General features: G+C 34.4%; 2 protein-coding genes across 9 annotated transcripts in view; one reads left to right on the top strand and one right to left on the bottom strand.

The window, feature by feature from the left end:
- LOC147073988 (uncharacterized) overlaps nt 1-24,166 on the bottom strand; it is an 895,029-nt gene that overhangs the window by 747,170 nt on the left and 123,693 nt on the right. The gene's annotated exons all lie outside the window — the stretch shown is intronic.
- Nucleotides 1-24,166, top strand: part of shep (RNA binding motif single stranded interacting protein alan shepard) — a 226,130-nt gene that overhangs the window by 87,899 nt on the left and 114,065 nt on the right. The gene's annotated exons all lie outside the window — the stretch shown is intronic.

Here is a 24,166-nt window from a genome sequence, read left to right as displayed (position 1 = left end):
TTATTTTAAATTATGTGGTTGTACGATACAATTTTTAATTATTGTGTATCGATACTCGAAAACTCCATAATTCAAATGGAAGTATTAAAATATACAAAAAAAAACACTAAATATACACATTAATTTTACCGCGTACACTATTTGGAAAACGCTACTGTAGAGCACACTGATATCTTTAGCGATAGGTAGGGAGGCCCGCTTCAGGATGTGGGAGCCAACAATACAATCCGGATTAACATAATATCGATTAACTGTTTGTATTTCTCTGATAGAATATCTACATAATATAAAAAGCCCGTTTTCATCCTCCAAAGACTTTGGGAAGCACTACAGTATCGTGGAAAGTAATTTAATATGCAGATTTTTTTATTCTTGCATATTATTATCTGACTATTGTAGACTTATTGTACGGTACATCTTGGAACGGATGCATCCGGCATCAGCAGACGGATAGCTGCGGTTTCAATAAACTATTCGTATTCAATTTATTAATTGATTGCTTCCGTCGGGTTTGATTTCTCTGGCACCAGAATACAATAATATGTGGGTCTATTCTATGCTTATCGACCGCTAAAGTGATAAAGTGATAAATATTATCAAACTTAGGGTAGGTTTGTATCAAAATATTAGCACTTATTGTAACAATTACACGAAGCTGGTTTTTATTGTTGCAATAAGTGCGATATTTTAACAGCACATATCTTGCTGCTGTTAAAATATCGCACTTATTGCAACAATAAAAACCAGCTTCGTGTAATTGTTACAATAAGTGCTAATATTTTGATACAAACCTACCCTAAGTTTGATACTATTTATTAATTTAGTGTTCAATAAGTATAGAATAGACCCAATGGTGTTCGTAAATTAGAAACGTCTACATAAATAGTCATCTGCATCTACGATATCTTTATAATATTATGTAATATCTATTGTTACCATCGCAATAATATATCGGTAAGACGTGCGAACCGATACATTATTATAACGTTTTTATTAGCTCGTATTCTTGTTTGTCCGGTACAAATCTTGCAATCGATTTTTAACCAACTTCCCGACTAGCTAGGCATTTGAAACTTTTAGAATATATCAGAACACGATTCCAATGCATTCTTGTAATACTTTTAGCCACCTTTAAGCAGAATTGAAATCATTTTCAGTTAATTCTGTTTTGTATGAAAAGTTATTTCAGAAAAATCCGTAAAAAGTAAAAGATTATTATTGGTTACTAAGGGGGTGGTCCTAGCAACTAAATTATTAATATATACGTGCGTTACTATGTAAATCAAAATGAAATGTCAAAATGACATTTCAGTATTCTGTATTTGTTTGTTTGTTTTTTATTTACTTCATATCAAGTATAAGTTTGAGCATATTGAGCATAATAATTCAACAGAAAATTTAAAAACGTTGTAGGTATATAAAAAGTTCTTTTTATCTTTTAATTATTGTAATAATGATTATTTGACCGCAACAGAGTCAGTTTGATTTTTGTTTGAAATTCGCAGTTTTTAGCGCGGCCTTTGCTTCAGCGAAGACATGATCGATCAGTAGTTGTCTTTCGACCGTGTCAGCAAGCATTCGATTCGAAGTGTAACTTCTCCTAGCTTGTTTTTGGGACAAGGGAGCGTGTTTTATTGTCGAGCGTCTTTTAATTAGTTAAAATCAATTCTATAATAATTGTATACCTACTATCATATTATAAATGTGCTTTGTCAAATGTGTAAATTAGTATCAAAATATTTCCGTTGCCGTTCACCGTTCATGGACCGATTGTGTATGGCAAGGATCGACCACCTTTTAAATTTAAAGCTTATGGGCCACATTAAATTTTATTTTTAAATATTGGGCCGTAAGTGTTTAGGAGGGGTCAGAGAGTATAAAATTTGTTTAAAAATATATTATTTTAAGTATGAGGTATTAAACTAACATGGTTTATAAAAACGATATCAATTTAAAAATATGTCACTGAGTAGATATAAAAATAATAGATTAAAAACAACATACAGTTTATTCATCACAGCCTGTCTCCCCGTTAAATTATGACTCTTGTGGATGGATGTTTTCCCTTAGCCAAATTATCTACAGAATACATCTGCTTGAAATCTAAGGTGAAATAATTACAAGATAAAAAGAACTTTTTATACAACGTTTTTAAATTTTCTGTTGAATCATATAAACTTGACTTGACGAGCTTAAACGATCAAAAAAAAATGTACTTGATAGAAATACTGAATAAACATATATTACTGAAATGTGATTTTGACATTTCATATCGATTTCCATAGTAACGCACGTATATATTAATAATTAAGTTGCTAGGACCACCTCCTTAGCAACCAATAATAGTGGATTGGATTACGGATTTCTTCCGAAATAACTTTTCATACAAAACAGAATTAACTGAAAATTAATTCAATTCTACTTCTAAGATGGCTAAAAGTATTACAAGAATGCATTGGCATCGTATTCTGATATATTCTAAAAGTTTCAAATGTCTAGCTAGTCGGGAAGTCAGTTTAAAATCGATTGCAAGATTTGTACTGGATAATCAACCACCGGACAAATAAGAATACGACCTAATAAAAACGTTGTAAAATAGAATTAAAACGGAAAGGTGATGATCATCAACCAGTTGAGAAGAAGTTATTTTCTAAAACATGTAGCAAAAACAAAATGTGCTTGTTCGCAAATACGTTATTTATTATTGTACATAATTCTAATTTTTCTACCTGTGGTTATTTGTGTTTGACATCTAACTGCGAATACAGATTTGCATAATATAAAAATCATCGATATATTATTTAAATAATATTTTATATAGGTACCTACTTAGTTAAACAAACGGGCCGTACGTTATGTTGGTGTGGTCAGCCATATAATAGGCCACATCGGGATCGCGGGTCGCCAGTTGCCTACTACCACTGGTTTATGTGGTAAATACGCCAATTTTACCTAAGGTAAACGAAATAAAAATTTCCATGTATCGATCTACGTAGATACTTATTGTCAGACATTTTTATATTATTATTGTAAAGGTAATTTAGACGAATGAATTGGGTCATTGCCGACTGGAGAGAAAGCCGTTACATTCACGACTGGTCCTATCTTTCCGCCCCTCCCGTTGTATATGGATGACCTGTCATTGCCTGTCATTGTTCTATATAGTCCTCATACTGACGCGTCGGTCGTGTTCATTTGTTGAGTATTCTTAGTTTCAGATTTCTTTCAGATTATTTTAACGTATCTTGGAGACCTTCGAGTTCATCTTTTTTAGTGGTTATTACAAATCGATATTTCCAGCTGTCTTGACATAGGGAATGGTTTGATATGGATAGATGCGTTAAATGATAAATAATACACTAGCATTAATACACCTTCTACAAATGTAATGTAGATCAATGCTACATATTTTTTGGAAATCGATATTACCACCGGATTTTGTATGAAGGACTAGTCTGACTTTGACAGCTGATGAATAACAGGAATGTATATTATTTATAAATAACACCGATAGTTAATATATTTGATTTGAGATTTTTTGATAATTCAATTTGAAACGAGAATGGGCGAACCAATATGTCAAGCAAACTGGGATCTGTTTTTGACAGCTGAAAAGTGGACCACTCATTGCTTGCGCAAAAAGTCATGCTCAGGCTTTATTAATGTAAAGATGGCGGTGATTGGGTCGAATTTTACACATAATATTGATTTCGTAGACAGGTAGTTGTTTATCATAATAAATTATGATCATTTTCCTGTTAATAAAAAAATCGTGTCTTTAAAAAAATATTAAAGCAACGCAGTAATAAATTTTATAGAGCAACTTTTTTAAAATTATGTTATAGCAAATACGCCTAACTGCGTAAACATTTTGAAACGTTATTTTATCATCATCATCATAATCCGTCGTTAAAGCCTCCCCTAGCTCCTGCAACTCTTACGTTCTTCACTGAACTTGGTGTGTTCGTCAATTCAGTGGGTTTTAGCACGGACATGTGGACGTTTAATACCCATTCATACTTTAACTTAGAACATACTCACATCATGCATTCAACGTTTCTCTTTTGTTATTGTAGAAATGTCTACAACGTTGTGATTATATTGAAATGCACGTCGCGTACTGTCACGCTGTCACGGCGACAAATTTAGTCTATGGTTTCATCAGTTTGCAGAATATTTGAAAGATCACCTTCTCTGTAAATTATATAATGGAGAGTGCCAATTCTAATTATTAATGTATTAGTATTTTGAATTATTATTCATTATTCATGCTAATTTCAATTAATTTTAACAGTTTCTACGTGTGCGTACGTCAAAATTTTACATTCATAGATAATATTTTGAACAAAACCCAACATTCTTATAGATATATAGAATACATAGTGCCAACCGCTAAAAACAAAAACACGCGATTTTGACACACGTCGAAAATGTGTAGGCTTGTAGGAAATGATAAAAAAACATTCATTGAGTCATGCAGGTGTCGATGCAGTGCGGTACAGCGTGAAGTGACGTCATTGTTGTTCTGGTGATTTCGGCAGATTTTGCTAATTGACAAAATATTCGTTTAAAGGTTAAAAATGTCGACGAAAAAAAACGACGTTACACACCTTTTTCCCGTAGCGGCGCTTACTCTGACGTCACGTGATAGTACGCGACGTGCAGCATACTCAAGCGATTTACGCGGTTGGTCGGCTAACTCGATATCAAAGCAATTCATATTGTCAAGTGGTTTTCTATATACTAATATATATTATTAAGTATGTATTCTTTCAAATTTTATATTCACATTTGTCACGACCTGATTGGTGCAAATCGCTGGACTGTCAACCGAAAGGTTGTTCGAATCGTGGGCGTTTTTTTCTTCTTTACACCGTTGCCGGATTCATTCTACCGGCAAAATTTCTGTATCGCACATAACAATCTTTCACTTGAACAATCCTTATCATTTAGTGAATGTATTTTAGCGGTAACATTATAGGTAGATTAACTAGAATATTATAGCACATATTTCCAGAATTTCATTCGTTATCTAGTCGTGTTTTTGTTTTATTTTACATATCTAATGTGAATGAATTGCAGCTATAAAAACTTGAACAAACTGCATTATGATTGTGAGTGTTCTCAGATATAAGTGTTTTTGTTTATGAAACATTTTGATAAGTGATTATTATCACTGTTATCTCTCTTTGCCATAGGTTTCCGCGACATTTTGATAAACACAGTATTTATTAATGAATAATAAATAACTAATCCTCGGTAAATATTTACATATGAATTGGAATTTTCTATCAATACGGTTATCATGATCAATCATTTTAATTATTATTTAGAGCTCAACTGTCAACGGACATTTAAGCTGTTTATTATAATATAGTATTTCTGCATACTCTGAGGGAAACATTTATGTTATTTCGAAATATACATAATTATTACCAATAACCAACGATATTAAACATAACCTTCTTCTATAGTCTGTATGAAATTGATGCAAGAACCTCTGATTCACTGATTAAGTTCAGCTAGGTACGAGTGACTTTGCATCGTAAGTAAGTAGGCAACTGTCATTGAACTAAAATATGCATTGACTTACCTGGTAGGTATGTATAGAGGTATCAAAAACGCTAGTAAAACGCCACAAGCCAGATGCGTTTTTTGCAAGCTAGACGCCTATCGAAAAATGCTACATCTGGCAAGAAAAACGCTAAATTGGCAACGTTGTTTGTGACATTTCTTTGTCAATTAACAGGGCTTATAAAATGAAAATCCGCCAAGATGAGTGGATAAACAGCCAATAATACTAGGTAAATTTCGGCACTATTATTTAGTTGATAAATCCTGAAAAATTTTGTAAAATCGTTTATAACTGACTGTACTCGAGTAAAATAATCACAATGCATATTACTTATATAAAATAGCAGCCATTGCGTGAGTTTAAACATCCGAAGAGTTTAAAAACTTAATGCTTCATGCGTTTGCTAAATAACTTATGTCATGACATAAATAAACAATAATAATAGTCCAAATTCTTCGTCAAAAACTGTCAAAGTAACAAGAGTCTTCTTGAAGATGCACTTCAAACTTGCAGCAGTCTGCGGCATGTAGATGTCTACAAAATACATGCATGTCACTTTGATTTTGTTTCGATTTAACGTAACACGACATTCTATGCATCTCGGGCTTAGAAGTTGACAAATAAAGATATATATTATTATGTATAATTTAGACGTTACTGTGTTCTCATCTGGCGTTTTCCCATGTCGTCATCTTAGTTTGATTCTTGGAAGTTCAATCGATTCTGTTAAGCGATTACGGATTACGGTGAATCGTTTTCATATCGACACCACGTTGACAACAATAATATTTTCCCTATCAGTTGAATTGGCGTTTAAGTAGTAGAACTTCAATATATTGGTTCTGAAAAAAAAAGGTTCTAAAATTCTACTAAGTATATAATATAATTTATTCATATTGACAGATGGTCTGTAGGTACTGTACCATTGTGAGAATGATCAAATTATAACTATACCTACACTCAAATTTAAAACAGTGAATGTTTTCGATTGCATGATATCAGTTCTGAATGACAGGGTGTATTCAGGGGTGCGCCAATCGGAGGTATTAGTGGTACGAAACTATTTAATTAGATTAGATATTAAAACTATAATTGTTATTGGATTATATAAAATAAACTTTATGATACAAAAAATTGCTTTATATTTGTTATTGCATTTTATTTACAATATTTTTTTGTTTTCTTTTCAGGTAAGTCCCTCTTATATACTCATCGTGGCTACCTTCATCTGGACACTTTTTTTCTACTTAACTGTCGACTAAATGTAAGTGACCCTGCAATACTATTAGTAATTTGCCAGATAATATTTTAGACAATATCTTGTTAACGTATACACGTGCATGGATTTACTGGCAGCAATAGTGCGTATTTTAAACTATCGTGTCAATAACTGTTTACACGTAAGAGTGCTGACTGTCTCTTCAATCTCATTCTTCAAGTGTAAGCGAGACGCGATGTTGTCATTCTATGGTACCTACTATTTGACAGGTAGTGAAAATTTGTTAACCTCAAAATGAGTAGGTATAGTTCGTGTTTTGCCGGCAGGTCCGCCACTATCGTTCTACTGCGCCTGCGGGGTATAATACCCCGTTTACAAGTGCATGGATTTACTTTACTGCTGACAGTAAGTATTATCGCGGCCATAACAAGAAAACGTATGGGTAAACACGTAATATTATGCAGTTGAATCAAAAAAGTTTGGAAGCTTCTGAATTTTCATGCGACAGTAGGGATTTTTTCGATCTGCGCCTGTGCAGTAGAATGATAGTAGCGAACCTGCCGGCAAAAAACGAACTATATCTACTCATTTTGAGGTTAACCGATTTTCACCACCTGTCAAATAGTACAATAAAATGACAATATCGCGTGTCGCTTACTCTTGAAGAGAATGTCCGCACTTTTACGCGTAAACAGTAAGTTATTGTCACGATAGTTTAAAATACGCAATATCGCTGCCAGTAAATCCATGCACGTGTACAGGCGCTATAATACTACCTATCTAAATTTGAAACATTCGACTTTTTGCTAGTTGGTCTTATATTTATTTTCATATCGATTTAACGAAATACGTCAGTGACAGACAGCATGGCATTTTGGCTTAATTAACTGTTTATCATTTATTTTTCATCTTGGTATATTTTGTACTTATGTGAGAGGGATGTTATGATTTATTTGACGAAAAGTTTTTGAGTAAGTATGTACGTCTCTAGAATTTTTGGTGTATTTTCTTTTCTGCGATTCTCTTTGATATTTTTATTAGCGGATTGTCCGAGCAAGCCGGCATATTGTTCCGAAACATAGAAAACTAATAATATGGCAAGATGTTGTCGCTCGGTCTGTGTTTATTAGTAAACTGTGGAGAGCGAACTCGCAACTTGTGACGTGTAAAAGAATTGATTCTGGTTTACCCACTTCATATAATAAAGTTTCCCATTACGTGGACCATGTCACGGGAAATTGCCCAGGAAAATAATTTAAAAGATTTGTTGAGTGACTTTTTTTAAGTGCAAAAACCGACACGAAAAACGAACGTCAGTCGTACACTGAAAATCGTCTCGTCCGGGATAATAGTCATAAATCAAAACTGAGAGCAACATGCAACTTTCTTATGTGCGAAGGTATAGCAAGGCCCTGCGAGGACAATGACGTCACTCGCTAAGCCAAAATGAATGATGAAGTGCGACATTTCGGGATTATACCTGCGTTGCATGTCGGGTGAAAATAGTTGCATGTGCCTCCAGATGTTTTTTTTTCAAACTAAAAAGTCGCATTCGACCAATCTTCGGAGCTCCATTTGCCAACGTGTGTTATGTGAATATCGATGACGTCGCATCGACGTAATATTCGACACGTTGCGGGCGAGATGAGTTTTGATGTGAAAGCCGCCTAAAGAACTCGTGAGTCTCGGACACCGTCATAAACTCCTGACGAGACACGTAACATGCTCAATCTGAGTGTCACACCAGTAAACATATTATATTTCTCCATACTAACTACTATTTATGATGAATTTGGAGCTTCGCCTACCTTGTCATGATGAAATCATCAGCAAAACGATTGAATGAGTATATGTCCGGGAATGGATAACATCCATCTCAAGGCTTGTCGATGATTTGGAGAAAGTTCCTCAAAATTCAAGCAGTAATGTACTCCAGAATGTTGGAGGTTCAAAACGTTTATTTCCATTCTACCAATGTGAGTTGCTACTCACGATCAGTGGCGAAAATTTCATACTAGGGGATTATTATTAGCGTAAGCGAAATAATTTAAATTGCCTAATTATTAACGTAGGTATTTAAATAATAACCGGATTATTTTATTTCTTCAAAAATAATATAAAATTCGCCAACGATATCTGTCTATAAATTGACTGCCGGCTAGACAGATATGTGTCTAGTCCTTCCTACTGGGCAAATATTATTGGTACCAATGAATAGCAGAAACTGTCACAATCATACAAAGGCTTCAAGTAATTAGGTACATTTCATGTACATAATATTTACAAACAATTACACACTTATTGTAAAAAAACATACGTAATGTCAAAACCAGTATCAAACTATCACGCGACCTCAGGCTTTTTGTATGAAGTCCAACAGTCCCCTAGTTTTCTATGTATATTTTCATTTCGCTACGCTGGATTTGTCCCACAATTTTCTAGCTCTGGACTTTTGGATATTACATTTTTAAATATTTTTTAAACGCATTTTGTCTTTATTTCTTGTAATATCTGTTATAAAAAGGTAAAATATAATATTTTTTGTTCAGTAAAATATTGAAGATGAAGAAAATTAAAATTCAAGTATACTTATATAAATATGGCTGTGCTAGTACTTGTTTTCAGTTATCTACCACAGACTAGATACCTTCAACAAACACTGCTTACCGCTGGCGAAGGGTGGAGGTAGGCTGTTACGATCCGACATAAATAGTGTACACTAAACTTTGTTAGTCAAACGTATTTGTTTTCATGTAACTAAGACTACAATGTGTGGAGTTTTTAAAATTCAATTAAACCCTGCATAGTCAAAAAAATATTCGTTTATCTATAAAGTATCTAAAATTGTGCCATAACCATACATAATTTTAGGTGTTTTATAGATAGAAGAATATTTTTTAATTTAAAAAACTCACCAGCACCATCTGCAAAGCGTATTCTTAGATCAATGAAAACAAATAAGTACGGCTGACAAAGTTTAATGTGCAGTATTTATGTCGAATCTTAACAGCCGACCTCCACCCCTCGCCACTGCCGACTATTCATGTCAAAATTCCTCGTAATATCAAAAATGTTCAATATCGCCAAAGAGTTGAATAAAATTATCAGGGAAAAAGTTTTCGTCGAATTTTCGAGCCATCACTTTGGAATTTTAATCGAATTTTTCGAATCAACCCAGCGGCGTCCCTTCCGAATAGTTGATTTATACTATTAGATATGTTTGCCATTACTCATGCTTACCAATGCACTGATAGAAGTCCCGCTGGAGTGAGAAGAAAATAAATATAAATCGCCGAAATTGTCAGACCCGCCGTGCAGATCGATTTTTCAAACTCTCGGCAAGTAGTGAGGGCGCGCTGAATTAATTTTCATCCGTGTGGAAGTCTGGCGAGTGCCAGTCGGTCCCTGCCAAAGCACTTAGGTGCCTACCTACTCACCTGTATATTTCTATCTACCACTGAAAGATTCATGATGCCCCTTTCAGACGTGAGAGTATTTTTTCGATTTTATTCGACGCACAATGACGGAAGACATACCTAACCTGTAAGATTTACAGTAATAATAATTGAGGGGCTGAAGATTTGAACAAGTTTTCACGTAGGTTTATGTGTGACAAAGCAATCGACCGTAGAAACTAAGACCCGTTTCACACGGGACACCTGTGTGGCGCCACCGGCGTGGCATTTACATAATATAAATGAACGCGACACTCGTGTGACCCCGTTTGAACGCGCCCATTCAGTCATGTGTAAATGCGGAATCTCGCCACACAGGTGTCCCGTGTGAAACGGGACTAACTGATTTTGAGCCCCCCCCCCCCCCCCCTCCACGATAGAAAAACCATACATTATTCCAACTGGCAACGTACCTAGTAAAAATAACAATATGTCCCGACTTTGTTATACTTTGGCTAATATTGTCTACCTAATTTGTGTCAAATACGCATTTTTTTAACTTTTTGGTATGATTTAATAATTGTATCACTGGTTTGAAGTGTTTCGAGGCGCCCTTTTAATTCTTCTAACGAATCGATTGCGTAATCAGCGTCAAAGAAAATCGCAGAGTTGCACAAAATGATGTAAGTAATATATATTCTAAAAATATTTTTTTAACATTTATTTTCTTATTACTACATAATAATAATAATACAAGTGAATATAATTTGATCTAATTTTATGCTAGGTAATCGGGCAAAGAGGCTTATCACTTATGAGTAGGGAATCCAATCCCGAGCCAAAATTCTGATCCCGGGATTGGCATTTTTTTCCATTGTTAATATAAAAATTTTATATTTACAAATAACATTGATAAAATCGGTCAAAAATATTGAAGACATTTATTGTTAATATTGTATACGTTCAATCTTGGAAATACACAAGTTTAATGGAGTAAATAATATTGTAATATAAATAATAATGTGAATTTAATATGAGATTGCTGTTTCTGATAGTAAAGACATAATGAATGGATTAGCGAGATTTAAAATAGTAAAGCAAATAATCATGGCGTACTTATGGCCTTTCCGCATCCATAAATCTAATTAGTCAGCCAAATATGAAACTGCCGTAAAACGTATGATATCATGGTAGAATTACTTTGTTAAAAGTGCGAAGCATTGTTTTTTTCCAATCTTTCTCATTTTTAATAATTCATGTGAAAAAATAAAATGAATCGGCAACCTACACATGGGTATAAATCAAACTTCATTCAAACTCAGTTTATTTCTAATGTAGTTATTTTTTATTAAAAGTATGTTTTCCGTTTTATTTTCGCTTTTATTTTATTTTCCATAAAAATTGATAAAAAAATGTTTATCAATCCCGGGATTCATAGGTATCGAAAATAGCTCGGGATCCCTACTTATGAGGCTTTGTCACAGGCTTGATCACATTTTTAAGCGTTGATTGTTTCACGAATTTTCGCCTTAGCCCTTTTGCAACATTAAAACTATAAATATTTAGAAATTTAACTGATTTACAGAATATGGCCGCAAAGTGGTTTTCACTTGTTTTAGTCATCCAACATACAGTAGCCTTGACATACTGATAATGAAGATTGGCGTGGACGAATCTGGCTAAAATTAGTCCCTTATTAATAATTCTCAGTTCGTTAATCGACTCTCAAATCTTTATATTAAACGATCTCCACGCATACCGATCGCAGATTCCATAGCGGGGCGACGCTTTTGTTCGCCGTGCTGGAATCCCGACGCGTGACTGCCGACTCACCAAAGCGGTTTTACCGGACGCGATGAACCGTAACCATATTAATTATTTTGTACTTCACATACAATATCGTTTAGTTATATTATTATAATTTCATCGAGCCTCGTTGTCGAATTGACAGGGCACTGGCTTCATGTACCGGTGTCGGTTCTCAATACATGTGATTTCCTCAAGCCTGAGTGTTTCTCGTGGTCTGTCGTACCCAGGGAACACTACACCTCAGTTTAAATTGTGGGAATTTAAATTTTCTCTTTTTTTCAGTCCTATAGCAGGCCATGAGTGATGCAATACGAATCAAGTGATACGACAAGGTCACGCGACCTTTCTCGTAATGTAGGTATTTTAAAACGACTTTCACGTGAGCTGTTTAAGGAAATACAAATAGAAATGCTTAAGGCGATACTTCAGTGAAACGGCAAATAATTTTCAACTATAGGAGCGACGAAATTTTGGACTCGCTGGCAGTCTGAGAGCGAACGTCGAGGTGTGAATACGTCAATTTGTTTAGTGATGGCGACGGGGGTATTAATTCTTAAATCGTGTAAAGATGACTAAAAACGTTACCCATTTACTTTAAAAAGAAAACATGTCAATGAATATATTATTATTGTTACTAATAGAACAATAAACAGAAAATTAAATGGACGCATGTTGGATTTATATGACAAATTGTATTTCGGGCATCCGCGACCCGCAATCCGCGCATCGCCTAACCACGATCTTTTTAGACCATATCTCAACTGAGATATAGCCTTAATGCTTCCCTTTGCTGAACCAAAAGCGATCCTCATCAATGGCACTCAGATAGAGCGAGTCAACAACTGCATCTATCTTGGACAACAGAATGTCATTTGGCGGTGGTGTGACTAAATTTCGCAGAATAAAACTAATACGGAATGCATTTATGCTCCTGAAAAGTAACTTAATAAGTGGTATTTCATTGAGTCTTAAGCGTAAAGTGTTCAACCAATGTGTGCTACCAAGACTCACGTAGGTAGGCGTGTGAAACATGGACTCTTAATGTAAGAGAAATCAAAAATTACGAATAGTGCAACGTGGCATGAAAAAGTGGATGTTGGGCATAACGTGGAAAGATCACAAAATAAACCAATGGATAACGAAGCAGACAAGAATACGAGGTCGCAGATGAAATGGTACCTAATGGACTGGAAATCTCTCCCACTTGGCGAGTCGATAACCGCTGGACAAACGCCGTCATACAGTGGTAGCGTTGCTGCTTCTTAACTTTGCACTCCGGCTCTAGGATGAAAATGATGTACCTACCTAATATATTCTAAAAATATTTTTTTACATATTACGTTATCTATTTATTTTCTTATTACTACGTATATTAATGCAAGTGAATATCATTTGATCTAATTTTATGCGAGGGAATCAGGCAAAGAGGCGTATCAGTATAGTAAATAGTGCAAAAAAGTGCAAAGTTATAAAACGTATACTCTACCCAAGGGGTGACCTAAAACCGACTGAACAAAAGAACTTATAAAGTTCGGTGAATGTACGTGGCAGCGAAGAAATAGAGACCGAGAAGAGCGGGGGAGGAGCTGGAACTGGGTGAGGTCTTCATCCAGCAGTTGATCGACCCCGGCTGATGATGATACTTGAAGAATGGCAATGGTACAGTGCGGTGATCGCTGTCAATTTTGTTACGGGATATTGGATAAGCCTTCTTGAAGTCGGATAGTGCTGTCATTTTGAGAAGTCATAATAAATGTTTAATTATTTACGTCTGTATGAATTTTCAGATAATGATGTTTCATGATGATCATAGGAAATGTTATTAGAGTTATTACTAAAATGTAGCACAACGCTAAGTAGGTATTGAAATACAATCCTAAACTTTCATTAAAATGCACCTGTTCAATGGAGAAAAAAACTGGTTCGGCCAGTTAATAAATTACAATCACATCTCGTTCGGGCAATCAATCTGCAAAGGAATCTCCGAATTGCAGCGGCCAAAAAAGTCACATAAATAATTCGATTGCCGGTGCCTGACTCGAATTGATTACTCCAGTAGCGTTCTATATTTTATTGTTTTGGTGTATAGATAAAAATAATATACAGTCGAACTTGGTTATTACGATCACGGAAATAGCGAGATCTCGGATGTGATGAGGAAACATTCGTTGACATTTTAGTTTATGATTTTCTCCATACATTTATTCACTTTTATAACGTGCTACTTCTCGTTTAAAAACAACGTTTTCGACCCTAAGCAATAAAATCCGACCGGGCACTTAACTAGACCGATGCCGCTGGGATCGGATTACGTTTATGACACTAGTTAAACGTATAAGTACCTACCTAATTGGTGTTTTCGCCGACAACATTGAAAAAGTATAAAAAAAAAAACCAGTAGAAATCAAGTTATCTAGTAATTTGTAGTATTGAGGTGTCGATATTATAGTAAGTCATCATCAATGAGTATGTCGTTTTTGCTATTTATATATTGGATTGCTGAAGAAAATTTTATTTAAGGACTTAATTGGAGGGCGCTTAATTTAAATTAGGTATCTACACGAGACGTCATTACATTTTGATATGCATAGACGTACGAATTTAGAGAGACGTACAGACCTACAAACTTATCTGTAGAATGGCCAAAAATGGAACTACGAACTACCATAGGACGGCATTTTGAAAATGTCATTCGAATGTCATATTTTGTCCAGTTACGATTATTTATTGGGTAGTTTTCGACAGTGGCTCCCCCATCCCAATCGTCGGATAAGTTTGTGGGTTGTATAAAGCTTGTTTTAATGGAAGAAAATGAATTTACGAGCAAGATGATTTGTAAAATTTATTGACGGATAGTGGCATATATCGTTGTACACAAGATAGTTGTGATTTTTTATGTCAATGGATATTATAATAATATATTATTTTAGACACCCTTATTTCAAATTTTACCGCCACTGGGTGGTAGTGGCGCGCGTAGTCAAAACTGGAACAGTAAACGATGCTGTCATCAGCGCTAAATTACGTCCACCGGGTGGGGAGAAAACGGAATCTGCTGAAAAAGTTGCGAGCCGTTTTGGTTGGCGATGCTGATAATGGCGAGTGGCAAATAATGTCCGGCGGATTCGCGGCAGTGGCACACTGACCGCCACCCGGCTGACGACTTCGCGGCACACTTTCGCGCAGGGCTGGCAGAAAAAATAAAAAATCGTTTCAATTTAACCAAATTCTGAATATACCTACTAAGATACATACCCACTAGATAAAAATCATGTTTAAAAAAAAATACGTACCTTGACGGGATTTGAACCCGTCTAACCATTGGTGGCGCGCCAATCTGTGCATTAACCAATTTATGCTACTCCTATCTAATTGCGATAATTTAAACTAGTATGTTATACATGAAATGCTTATCAAATTGCGTTATTATTAACTATCGGTTTTGTGTATTAAATCAAGGAATATTATGAACCAAATTTTGTTTAATTCACATACGTCAGCATTTAACCATGTATGGATATCGAAGACCAGTATTAAATTTGATAATCCATATCTCTACGTTGACCATTCGTTCGCTAGAAGGACAGTCATTTATTCCCCCTAGTCCCATTTTTTTTATTTTGAAAATTTGGAGGACCCTTTTTAGGAAGACAATCGTTCGGATTGATAAAAAACGAAAGCTTAAAAGCTCTCCACTTGAATTCTGGACGGAAAAATGTCACACAATGAAATTCTGAAATTTATTTCAATACCTCCAGAGATTGAGGAACAATCGTAAATTTCTTCTATTTTTCCAATCTTTTCTCGAATTAAATGTATAACACATCTATTTTTAGGTTACTGCATGTTTTGTGGGCTTTGCGATAGGAGTTATTATGTCCTTGATCGGTATAGTTCTAACTGGTGTATAATGCATGTGTGACATGTTTCATTTATCAACGAATAGAATCGCAGACGAATCCACACTGAATAACGGGTTTTTTTGTGACACGTCATTTCGTCGGGTAAAAGGCAAAACTTTTAATTGAAGCGGAATCAATAATTAAAAATGATTTTGAACCTGATCCTTAAAAAAGCGGTCACGTTCTTTTTTCACACTGGAAATGAAATTTTACAAAACATTATTTATTTATTTAACAAATAATTTACATGGCTTGAGAATGTAACTTTCTATATTGAACGTTCATAATTTGAAAACATAGATGTAATATTATACCTACCACTCGATTAGAAATAATTAATAACTTTTTATATACAACGTTTTTAAATTTTCTGTTGAATCATATAAACTTGACTTGACTAGCTTAAACGATCAAAAAAATGTGTACTTGATAGAAATAATACTGAAATGTCATTTTGACATGTCATATTGATTTCAATAGTAATGCACGTATATATTAATAATTTAGTTGCTAGGACCCCAGACCCCTAGCAACCAATAATGGTGTCGAAATAACTTTTCAAACAAAACAGAATTAACTGAAAATGAATTCAATTCTACTTAAAGTTGGCTAAAAGTATTAATAAATGCATTGGCATCGTGTTCTGATATATTCTAAAAGTTTCAAATGTCTAGCTAGTCGGGAAGTTAGTTAAAAATCGATTGCAAGATTTGTACCGGACAAATAAGAATACGAGCTAAGAAAAGCGTTGTAAAAGTACGATGACCGGTAGGACTCAAACCCGCGTCCACTGCATTTACGCCAATGTGCTTTACCAAATGAGCCACGTGCGTTCTGCCTATTTACGACGAAATTAACTAGTGGTATGTATACATCTGAATTGCCCTGCTAAGTAAAAAAAACAGTATTTTTTTGTTTTAGTGAAATGAGAACCCAAGTTTTAAACTATCTTTTCTCTTCATTAAATTTACAGTCACTGTTTAAAGATTATGTCAAAACAATCTAGTAATTTTACATAATATAAGAGAAAATGTAGTTTTAACCTTGCATTCATATTTCACTAAAATAAAAATCACTGTTTTTTTACTTAGCATATCGGCTTTTGTGTTTTGAATGAAGGTATCCGATAATTGGTACCGCCGCCAACCCTGCGCGATGGCCAACTTTTATCGCATCACGCCAAATGTAGTTACTGGCTCCGCAAATGGTGGGAGTGAGTAGACAGTGGAACCGAGAATTCATTTTGTTGCAGTGGACAATAAACTCGATCGCCTACCCACTCCTTTCCTTGGGCAAGGTCGCGATTGGTATTCGCGGTCATGCCGCAACTCGCCTTCGACTATGTCTTGCAGAAGTCGCTCTATCCGGAGTAAGTACTATATAACTAGGTACCAGTGGTCTTGCTTTCCTCCACATCGTCTACACTCCAGGTTGAATATCTGAACCAAACGGAATTTGAGAATGAGGCGTCTTGATTCTTGATTGTTTACGATTATTGGTTGTAAATCATTCGCTTAAGTTATCTTATATTTAGAGAGTGCCAATAGACAAGCAGAAATATAAACCCTACTTATAATAATTAATATTTATACGAAAACAAAATTTATTGAATTTCATGTAGGCTTCCGAGCCTATCCTAGCGCTACCAACTGGAACGGCGGCTTAATAAAGCTTGCCTTATTAAATTATAATATTGCTTTATAAAAATACGACTAAACGACTGTAAATTCTGTCCTCTTAAAGGAGATATCATTTTAAATCTATATTTAAAAAAAAAATCATATACGATAAGTATAACTTTTTAATGAAATTCTTTTTGAATTGTTTTATTTTTCAACATGGTTGGAATATATTAAATTTTCTGAAGTGAATAAAATGGAAGAATTCGTTATTATATTTCTGTGAGTAATTATTTAGGCAGGGACATATATATTTTATATTATCAAAAATAATTACTATATATAGTTATCAGTGGCGAAGGGTGGAGGTAGGCTGTTAAGATCCGCCATATATAGTGCACACTAAACTTTGTCAGTCATACGTATTTATTTTCATTGAACTAAGATTACAATTTACAAAATGGTGTTGGTTAATTCTTAAAATTCAATTAAACCCAGCGAAACCCAAGCCATAATAGATAATACTAAAAAAATACTCGTATTTCTATAAAATTTCTAAAATTATGATAATATTAAATCATACATACATAATTTCCTCAAAACATAATTTTGAGGATAATATCAGAATAATATTTTTTATCTATTATAGTTTGGTTTACGCAGGGCTTTTCTGCGTAATTTGCTAACAATTCTGAATCCAACGAAAACAAATAAGTATGAATGTAAAAGTGTGCACAATTTTGTCGTATCACCCAAAGTATACCAAAACTATTATGGTTTGGTTTAGGCAGGGTTTAATTTATTAAACCTAAAACTAACCAACACCAATATTGTTGTCTTAGTTCAATAAAAACAAATATGTACGTATGACTAACAGAGTTTAATGTTCACTATTTATGTTTGATCTTAACAGCCTACCTCCACCCTTCGCTACTGATAGTTATAAGTTATTAGATCATCTCGACACTTTCGTTCACACAACCGATAATGATAATAATATGATCTTGGATCATATATATGTATTTGATCTTGGATATGGTTGTTGGAGAACGATAGACAAAAATATAACGCACAAAAGCATACCGCTATCATAACTATCGCGGAGTCAAATTAGAAACTATCAATGATTCAAATATTGTGTCCCAATGAATGAGCGACCCAAGTAAAGCATCGCCGCGGTGGTCCGCATTAGGGAGTGTATTCCCGGTCAGAATCTTCGATTCCGGGATTATTATGTTTTGGGTTCCGGGATTGGAGGGAGTTGGCGAAGGTTTTTCCCCGTTTTCTGAAGAATGTGCAGAATTTAATTTCGCTCTTGTAATCATGGGATGTATTTCATAATTTTGTTTTTATTTTTGACGATACTGCGAATTTAAAATAAATAGTTGACGATTATAACTTGTCTATCGAAGTTTTTGATAGTAAAATTTTCATATAAATATTTAAAAAAAAAAAAACCTAAATGTAAAGATAAACATTATTTATATCAAGAAACTGCTTTCAATCTTGAAATATGCCAAATTTGTGTATTTTTCTTTCAAGAAATATTCCACATTAGTTATCTTTCATTACTAATAAAAATATTAACCGTACTGACTCAGACAGACAAAGATAGGAGACATGTTTGATTTTATTCAAAACCTAATTTATTCTTGCTTTGCCGAGGTAGGTCAAAAGTATTAGTTTTTTATAAGAATTGTTGTTGGTTATTCATTTAACCCAGAGACTCCTTGTACATATTTTGAATCGCACGCTGTCATCACGCCATCGTGTGTGCCAATCATAGATTAAGTATATGCCAATATATTATATTTTCCCATATTAAAATATCTACCTTCATCAGTGACGTCCCCAGACAAAATGCCGCCCCTAGGCAGCGAAAAAAGGCTACCCTATTTTGTTATACAGTATTTTTTATTATTATTTCATGACTAAAATATCTAAGAAATGTGTTGTATAAATACATTACCGACAAAATATATACTACTAAATCTAATTTAAATGCTATCCCTGCTTCAATAGAAATATTGCGAGTTCTAGGTTTCAGATACGTTTAAAAATACACCTGGCAACTTCCAAAATTCGCGAGTGACTGGCAAAAATATATGGAAAATTTTTAAATTAGACAAGTATGTACATACCTATAATAAAAAAAAATCTGCGTCATTGCTGGTCATCAAGGACGTGACCTCCAAGTACAATGGAAGTAAACTAAACATCGCGAACCCGACAAAAATACAGTCCTGTTAAACTTTGTAGGTATGTTAATTACTTAATCCATTTTGTTTCCAACCAGTGAAGTGATTTTTTAATGGAAATATATTTCCGTTATTACTAAGCTTAGGCAGCTATTTATATATATATATATACCCAATGATTCTCCTCCATTTGCCGCCATTCGAGTAACTGCCGCTCCCAAGCGACGCTCAATCTGCCTACCCCCACGGGACGTCACTGATCTTCATTGAAATATGCTTATGTATCTCAATAAAACACGACGAGATTTCACATATAAGTCCTGATTTCCGGATCGATAGCTCAGCCGGGATCCCGATATGCGAGCATGCCCTTGTGTGCAGTGTTACTAGGGGATAGGATGAATAATTCCACCTCCAATTATTATCGTCGGCCATACTCGTGCTCGAGCATTATTAAATATGCAATTTAAACCCTTACATTGCTGCCTAATTTCATCCGAGACGTTTAACCTGTGTTGAATGAGTGAGTAGGCACTAGATTATGGATACATATTTAGCTAAGATCAGCTACTTAAGTTGCCAGTTTGTATTTGCACCTTTGGGTATTGAGTTTTGGGATATTAAGTTCCGACTTACAAAGTTCATATTAAGCAAGCTTTTCGTGATACAACTTTAAGTAAGTAATTCATTAAAAATCACTTAGAAACCTACACAAATTACAGAAAAAGCACACGTAGGTAACATACTGAACAAAAATATTTCTATATTATTTTAAATGCTGGCAAATTTTCGTTACCTTTGTATTATTATTGATACAGGCCAACTTTTTTTTTTTTTTTAACTTTTTGCAGATGATTTAAAATTATATGCGCCAATTCGCACTGCCTTTCTACAAGGCATGCTTTTTACTCTCTCGAATCTCGTAGGTCACTTCTGCTTTTGAGACATTTTTGCCTGCTATCACGAGGGATGGATTCCAATCCTGGCGTTCTAAAAAATATATATATATATGCGCCCGCCAACTACATATTACGTGGCCGCAACCATGACCTCTTTCTTGGTCAGAACTGTTTCCTCGAGTCAAGCCTATCAGGCACAATTAGCGAGGGGTGCAAGCCTAGTCAATGCGCTCCCCAAAGACATAGATATTTTCTGTGATGTGCCGTGTATTTTATTTTTGAAACTTTATTTTACTGTTTAAAATTGTTTTTTTATTTTTTCTTCTCTCTTGTGAGGGTAATATTTGTTTTAATGTAAATTTCGTGTTGTGAACGTCCTTAATTTTGATTTGTTATGTTGATAGTGTTTTGTCAAATAAATAAAGGAATAAAATGAAGCAGGGTTATTTACATACCTGTCCAGAAATCTGTACGTATGCAGTTCACCGTTTCATATTTCACCGTGAAATGTTGTATCGAAAATATTATATGGTCGTATATTAAAGACCGTCCAATCTCTTTGGGTAGTATAATATCTACTGAGGTTAAAGTTCATGGCTAACTAAAACACGGTTCTTGTCGGTTTACAGGAAGCCAGTGGCAAAAAAAATAGCCGATATACCTACTGGATTATTTGTAAGGTTAGGTTAAGTTAGGTTAGGTTTTCATTCTTGAATTCATGAATTTTGCCAAAATCAGCTATGAAAATTGAATTAATGTTCATATTGAATCTAAAAAAATTGGAGACCGTAGGTATAGTATACAGTCATCTCTTTCCGATAGAAAGCTCACGGCTAACTTTGCTACGGTGAAATGTTTTACGTGCAATTTACATGTAACCATTTACATTGACGAGACACATTGGTTGAGAGCCCATGCTTTCGGAAACAATGAACCTTCGGAACTTCTTATAAATTCACTCACGCTATCTATACCTACGCATTGGACCAGAACTGATAATATATTTTATTATTTACCTATCTATGTATTATACTTACTTATACCTACTTCATATATTTATCTTCTTACGTTACATAAGTATAGTTGGTAATACAAAAAGTTTTTACAATGCCAGAGTGTTTGTTATACCTAAGCACGTTTTTGTTGGCATAATATTGGATTGGGCGATAGGCGTTAAAAGAAAACCTTCTTCAATGGAAACCGAGCCTATGTAAGTATCTGACAGTGAGCTGAAAAAATGCTACTGTTAGATTAGTGCTTTTCAAACTTTTTCATCTCGCGGCGCCTTTCGCGTCTGAAGATTTTTTCACGGCGCCCTAAAAATATCTAAGTATTATAATATGTAGTGGGATGGGTAAGCCTAGTGATGTCTGGATTCTCAAAAATCCAAAATTCAGACTATGCATACCGGCATAGTGACTATAGCACCTTGAGTCCTACAGTAAATTGAGTCTTGGCAGTGACGTCGTCTCGACAAAATGCCTCCCCATTTTTTCACAGTATTTTTTATCATTCTTTCATGACTCCAATATCTAATAAATCTGTTGTATGGATACATCACTAACAAAATACATACCACTAAAATATACAAAATTAAATTTAGATATAAAAAGAGAATAAATATAATATGATTAAGTTAGACACTAGCTCAAATCAGCAAAGTCTGAGGTCCTATTTGGTTGATATTTCTGACACATTTGGTCTGTCTGTACCATTAAGCAATACACAGATTTATTATTTTCACACCATTTTTACTACGTTATTATTGTACAACAGGTAAACAAAATAATTTTCCTTGGTATTTATTTAATATACACCTACTTTTAATCATAAATACACTATTATTTAATAGTGTCAACACTCAACCATTAAATTTAAAACAAAACTTTCCTGGCCTTTTTTGTTGCAAAGTCAGTATCTATGTCATCTAGTCACCAAGAACGTTACGTGCAAGGGCAATGGAAGTAAACTAGACATCGCGAACCCGACAAAAAAAATACAGCCTTGTTAAATTACTTAATACATTTTGTTTCCAACCATTGAGCTGAACTTGTTAATGGAAAGATATGTACGTTATTACTAAGTTTATGTAGCTATTTATAGGTACCTACTGATTCCTCGTTTTGCCGCCCTTCGAGTCACTGCCGCCCCAAGCGACGCTCAATCTGCCTAACCCCACGGGACGTTACTGGTCTTGGGTACAGATCGATAATCGGGATGGAAAATAGTTACATACTATTCTAGTCAGCGTTGCCAACTTTAGCATTTTTGAATAGGCATCTAGCTTGCAAAATTTGGTACAGCGTTAAATCTAGCGTTGTTCGTCACCGCAAACAGCTTAAAACTTCTCATAAAAAAGTTAGAATATTATACCAGATTTGCTTGAGAATCTGAAGAAAATGAAGATGCTGCTTACTTTATATCTTATTAGGAAAACATACCGGGTTGCAGTGCAACCTGTCAGCATTTTTGTCGATGTGCTTAATGCATTCAATGCGCAGATATATAGATAAATAGATAGTGTGTGCGTGTGTGTGTTGCGCTACGTTAAAGACAAATATAATACTTAATTTTATATAAGTACCTACCTACCAATGTTACATACAAAACGATGACAAACAATGATAAATTTCTTACCTGCATTCATTCTTAAATAAATTGATGACCTATTTTATAAATAATTGTGACATATTTTTTAAAAGTAATGCTAATTTCCAGTGTCATAGCTCATTTTCAGCTTTGCAGCTTTGAGCCTATTTTTATTCTTATTAAGTATTAATAAGCATGCATAATGAATGGCTGGGATTGTACTTATTTGACAAAGATTTGCTTTATCGCACTATTGTTCTTATCTATCTAAACGTCTGGATGCATTAGTATCGCACATTGTTTCAAACTTCATTATAATGGATGTTGTTTTATGTATTTACTTTTCTTATCAAACTAAATCTCTGAGAATGCTATGCGTAATTTTAATAATGTTTGTTTTATTATATAGAATCAAAATAGCTTTTCAATTCAGTTTTAACTCAACCTTAAAGAAGGACGGATCGACTGCATTTAATCACTGTATCAAATCACACTGTTAACAAGGTTTTGTCTAAACTCTAAAACATAATCTATTATATATATCTATTACCTTCTAATAAAGCCAGTTTAAATATAAAAAGTGTTTATTCGAATTGACCCCGCCGTTCCATAACACTTTATCATTTTCTTTTTTAAATCCAGCATTTTATTCTGCCATCTACTTAGCTTATTTTCTTATCCTATCACCCACGTGATATACGTAATTTTGCTTTAGTTTTCACTTTAGGGTGGTCTACCCTTCTTACTGTTATACTAATACTTATTATATTGTATTCCCTATATATATTGGAACCTTGTACAATCCGTTTTTCAGTTACCACGCACTGAAACTTCGCCAGACAATCGTAGGTACCAAACTTCGTGCAATCTGCATCGTTGCATCCTAGACTCCACGTACTTATTCCATGCAAGTTGTGTAGTGGTTCCGACGCAAACTACTGCGGGGCCCAGTCGGCCGCGG

This window comes from Rhyacophila brunnea, unplaced genomic scaffold, assembly GCF_057557595.1.
Source record: "Rhyacophila brunnea isolate RB1 unplaced genomic scaffold, BYU_Rbru_1.0 scaffold_17, whole genome shotgun sequence".
Taxonomy (NCBI): domain Eukaryota; kingdom Metazoa; phylum Arthropoda; class Insecta; order Trichoptera; family Rhyacophilidae; genus Rhyacophila; species Rhyacophila brunnea.
Note: the sequence above shows the minus strand (reverse complement) of the source record. Positions and strands in the feature narration are given on the sequence as shown.